Below are 6,036 nucleotides of genomic sequence, written 5' to 3' on the forward strand. Positions count from 1 at the left end.
TGTTCTGAACAATTTAAATTTGGGGGGAAAAAATCTATATATTTATTTTGTACTGGAAGAGGAAGAATAATTTGCAACCATTGATCTCCTCAATATTTGAGAAAATATATTTCTTATGAGACCTATTCATAACGGAAATGAGCAATTGAAATTTGAATGTGCTTCTAAGGAAAACATCTCAAATACTGAAACCTGTGGTTGTAAATTATTCTCCCTCTTCCAACAGCAATCACAAATATATTCATCAATGTGGTTTTTAAGTTATTGAAAGGTCAAAAAACAGGTCTCCATCGAGCATCCAATATCTAATATTAAGCTAACTGCAGTCCTTTAAGCCCAGTTCACACCAATGATTTGCAACGTTCTAGAACAAAGTTGGAGCGGTCTGGAGCTTTGCAAGTTTCAACTCACTGCGTTGCGAATCATTGGTGTGAACTGGGCTATAGGGATGGAATGCCACTGGCTGTTTTTCCCAATTGAGAAAGAGTGAGTCTCGACCCTTACACATCACAAAATGTCTTGTGGCTGCATTGCACTGTGGTCTATCGAGGCTGTCAGTGGAGACATTTGTATCTCAACCTCTTGTACCATGGATTGCTCCATACCTGGGATTGTTGTTGAACATTGGTGCAAAATACAAAGAAACCGTCACTGTGTGATTCTGTGGGCCTCACACCCAAATCTGACTTCTACTTCTGCTGTTGATTTGTTTCTCTCTCCTGTGAAACTCTCTTGTAGCTGTGAAACTCTCTTGTAGCTGTGAAACCCTCTTGTAGCTGTGCTGGAAATATCTCAATATCTTGTCCACAAGAAAAAGAAAAATAGACCACCAAACAAACAAAAATGGATTCAGGAATGCACATCACCTATAGACCTTATTCGATTGACGTCACTCACGTATGGGCACGCCCACCGCCGCCATGTTCTCGACATAGCGCTGCAGCTCTTAAGTGACAACCTATGTGAGGGCAGCGTTTATAGGAAGCTAGCCGCCGTTAGCGTTACCTGTATCGTTCCAATTGTGTTCGGATGGTGACCTGCGTTAGGCATGGCTGTAGTAATGACAGCAATAAAGTCCCCGTGGTTTGTTTCTATCTCTACCGTCCACAGACGTGAAGGGAGCGAGACTGAGGATACGTCAGCACAGGAGAGGTGTGTGAATAGTTAGGAGAGACAGGTGAAACTTTCTGACAGCTCCTCACAGCAAAGTCTGTTCACCTCGTTTTTTCTTTTGTTTATTATTACAGGCATTAACGGCAGCATACAAACAACAACTCTGTTTTTTTTTTTTTATTGCTGTCATCACTATCGCTATTTTGTAACGGAACAGAAACGACAATAAGGCCGTTACTATAGTTGTCACTTGTCAGCTACAGGACGGTATGTCAACAACATGGCGCTGTCCGGGGTTAGCGAATAAGGTCTATAGCCGTTTTTAAAACCATGTTAGTGTTTGAGGGTGGATTTTCCCTTTAAGCCCCATATTCAAGGGCACCTCAACAGTAGTCGTTGACCATTCCCTGTTCCTCTGCAGTGCCATCTTTTCCCATTAGATACGAGTAAATACATGTAACTTTGCATCAGGGCATGCCATTTACAGAGAGGATGGACACCTCTATATTCATGGAACCACATTCGCTATTATCACACAGATGAACTCTGTGTGACCTCAAACGATCTGCGCCTGTCCAGCCGGCTAGATTTTTGGCACTGTGGAACATGCCATGAGACATACTGATACAGACTGAACACATATAGACCCATCAGATATACAGATAGACGCCTCTGTCTTGGGGGAGAGAATGTCCCAGATTTCTTCAAATCCACCACGCAAACATACTACATGAAGACGTACACCCACATACGCTGGACCTACAGCAGCAAACACATGCTGCACAGTGCACATGCACACAAGGACACACACACACACTGCATCTGTATCTCTCTCTCTCTCTCTCTCTCTCTCTCTTCCCCCCCACCCCTCAGCCTCATTTGGCCAATTAGTAGATTAGCAGTCAGTCACTCTCCCCCGTATGAATCACAATATGGCTGAAGACTCCTCTACACTGCAGCAGTAGGCTACTACCACAGGGAAGCCCTCCAGTCTTTATACGAGGGACCAGAAACAACGTTATAGAAGTGTCGCCTTGAGCCAGCATACCTTTAGCTGCATGTATATCATTATCTGAGTCTGTGAGCTTCACAGTAAACAGCCTCACATGAAATGAAATGACATCAAAGCATGTGCTATTTGTGAAGTAGGCCACAAGGGCTTTGGATGGACTGTATCATACTATGATTAATCACAGTTGTTTATCTATAAGCTACTATAGTTCCAGAATGTCTGTGTGGATCATGGGCCGGTAGCCACCATTACCCAACATCTCAGTGGCTCCTTTGGTCACGGCACAGCCTGTATGTGTGCGCTGGGGTAGGTGATGCTCTTGGACTCACAGCAGCACAGCGAGTGAATGCGTCTGCTCCCGAGGAGGCAGGCAGGATCCCTCCTTGAGGAAACAGCAACAAACAACAGAGCACATGACCAGAGCTCTGAGCCAGCTCTTCCTCCCCCGGCACCCCCCCCCCCCCCCCTCCCCCGCACACACAGCGGTGCGGTGCTGGATGCCCCCCCCCCTCCCCTGCGGCCATAGTGGAGCAGCCGACCTCGGCTCAGTCGAGGAGAAGGAGGGGAGGGGAGGGGAGGGGAGATAGAAGAGCGCAGGAGGAAGCAGAGGGAGCGGGGCGACCGTGCGTAACGAACAAGCACAGATCTGCAGCGGCTGCACTGTCAACTCCACTGGCTCCACGGCTCCCGCTGAAGTGGGAAGCGTTTGAGCGTCATCTGTCTTTTGTTCTCCCAATCCCCTGCGGCAATGACGGCCAACAACCGGGGGGGCTTGGTGCTTGTTTACTGTGACAGCTGCAGTAAGGCTGGTTGCCACGGTGGGGTACCGGCTTGGAGAGCAGCCTACTAGTGCCGATGTGTGCACATGCCAGGTTATTCAGCAGCATCACAGTCTGGAATGGGGAAACAGCTGAGGACCAGGGCCCAGATGGTTGGGAGAGTTTGCTGAAGGGAAAGGGAGTTAAGTATGTGTGTGGATATAATCCACACACATGCACAAGCGCACGCCTACCTACACATACATACTACAAGCACAGGCATTTTTACTGCTGTGTCAATCCCACCCTACATGCCCCTGTCATGGGAGAGGATGGAATCTATTTAGACATTACATGTGGCAGCCTTGTTCATCTAGTGCAGGTTTGCATCACTGATACAGGCTAAGTAGGTTACAGCAGCGGTGCAGCAACTGTGGCAACTAAGAATCCACAGCATGTGTAGTCTTGGCACAGGCAGCTGCAGCCGAGCATAATAAACCTGATCACTCACATAAACATCGTAATGGCTTGCTAAATATATAATGAATGTTTATACCTCAAGACTGAAAGGTTGCTGTTATCCGATTCTGTTTAGCGGTAGGGATGACAACCCAAGGAGGAGGTGAAAATCAACGAGTTGTTGAATGTAAGAAGGGTTAGTACTTTGTATGCAGGAAATCTTTGTTTTTCTTGCTTTTTGATATTCAAAGATGACTTACTTTGAGATCATGGCCTTTTCCTTTTATCAGTATTGAAGTGGTTAGAAGCTACAGATAACACAGACAATCAGAGTTGGTCACACAAATGCACAAAAAGTCAACACGTCCACGCACACGCACTTGCCCCCACTGCCCCACACACACACACACACACACACACACACACACACACACACACACACACACACACACACACACACACACACACACACACACACACACACACACACACACACACACACACAGATCAGATTGTGAAGATAAAATTCTCTCTTTCACAGTAGGCTATTTCAATTTCATAACTATGTGTCTGAGTCACCGTTTTTACACAAATACCTGCCATCCTGTGCACACACAGAGCCCCTAATTTCTAATCAGCCACACACACACACACACACACACACACACACACACACACACACACACACACACACACACACACACACACACACACAATCACACAGACACACACACACACACACACACACACACACACACACACATGAATGCTCACAATTATACCAAAGAACTTACATTGCTAAGAACTGATTGCTAATAGATTGTTAGATTGTTCCATTGCAACACAGCAATGGCGCAACACAGCGCACAGCAAATCCGCCATTTTGACCTGAAGGAGACTACCATAATGATGGCAGTAAAACGTCCCACCTACAAAGTGATGTACAAAAGTACCTCTACCAAAATGGCCTGTGTTCTTCCCGGTCACGATGTGTCTCTCTGCCATAGTTCTGTGCTGTTTCCCATTGGCGCAAGGAGGCGTTTTCAGCCCAAAATGGCAGCAGCGCTGTCGTCAAAAAAGCACCAGAGCTTCGTCTCTTGGCTTATATACTCTTTGAAAAGTACACACACAAGCACAGCCATATATACTCACGACTTGTAACCTGGCATCCAGGTACATGTTAGAATAGATGCCAAGGAGGCTCTCACACTAATACATCTGTAAGTAAAGACCTTTTGCTACCCTGGAGTCCTTGGACACACACACACACGCATGCACACACACATACGCATGCACGCGTGCACACATACACACACACACACACACACACACACACACACACACACACACACACACGCGCGCACACACACTCGGACAGGTAAGGGTCTTGTCCTACATTCATGTCTCTGAGGTAGTACATCACTGTGCCATTCACCTTGACTGTGCTCATACGTACAAGGCTTTGCCAATCCAGACATCAGCCAATCAATCAGCCTCCTACTCTGAAAACTGGTAAATGAGAAACTGGAAACTAAATGAGAGTATAGTGTCAGTTACTGACCATGTATGAATGTGTGTATAGTGTCAGTTACTGACCATGTATGAATGTGTGTACAGTGTCAGTTACTCACTGTGTATGAATGTGTGTATAGTGTCAGTTACTGACTGTGTATGAATGTGTGTATAGTGTCAGTTACTGACTGTGTATGAATGTGTGTACAGTGTCAGTTACTCACTGTGTATGAATGTATGTACAGTGTCAGTTACTCACTGTGTATGAATGTGTGTATAGTGTCAGTTACTGACCGTGTATGAATGTGTATATAGTGTCAGTGACTGACCGTGTATGAATGTGTGTATAGTGTCAGTGACTGACCGTGTATGAATGTGTATATAGTGTCAGTTACTGACCGTGTATGAATGTGTATATAGTGTCAGTTACTGACCGTGTATGAATGTGTATATAGTGTCAGCTACTGACCGTGTATGAATGGGTGTATAGTGTCAGCGACTGACCGTGTATGAATGGGTGTATAGTGTCAGTTACTGACCGTGTATGAATGTGTGTATAGTGTCAGTTACTGACCGTGTATGAATGTGTCTATAGTGTCAGTTACTGACTGTGTATGAATGTGTGTATAGTGTCAGTTACTGGCTGTGTATGAATGTGTGTACAGTGTCAGTTACTCACTGTGTATGAATGTGTGTATAGTGTCAGTTACTGACTGTGTATGAATGTGTGTGTATGAATGTGTGTATAGTGTCAGTTACTGACCATGTATGAATGTGTGTATAGTGTCAGTTACTGACCATGTATGAATGTGTGTATAGTGTCAGTTACTGACCATGTATGAATGTGTGTATAGTGTCAGTTACTGACTGTGTATGAATGTGTGTACAGTGTCAGTTACTCACTGTGTATGAATGTGTGTATAGTGTCAGTTACTGACCGTGTATGAATGTGTGTATAGTGTCAGTTACTGACCGTGTATGAATGTGTATATAGTGTCAGTGACTGACCGTGTATGAATGGGTGTATAGTGTCAGTTACTGACCGTGTATGAATGTGTGTATAGTGTCAGTTACTGACCGTGTATGAATGTGTATATAGTGTCAGTGACTGACCGTGTATGAATGGGTGTATAGTGTCAGTTACTGACCGTGTATGAATGTGTGTATAGTGTCAGTTACTGA

Source organism: Poromitra crassiceps (genome assembly GCF_964638095.1).
Source record: "Poromitra crassiceps genome assembly, chromosome: 1".
NCBI lineage: Eukaryota > Metazoa > Chordata > Actinopteri > Beryciformes > Melamphaidae > Poromitra > Poromitra crassiceps.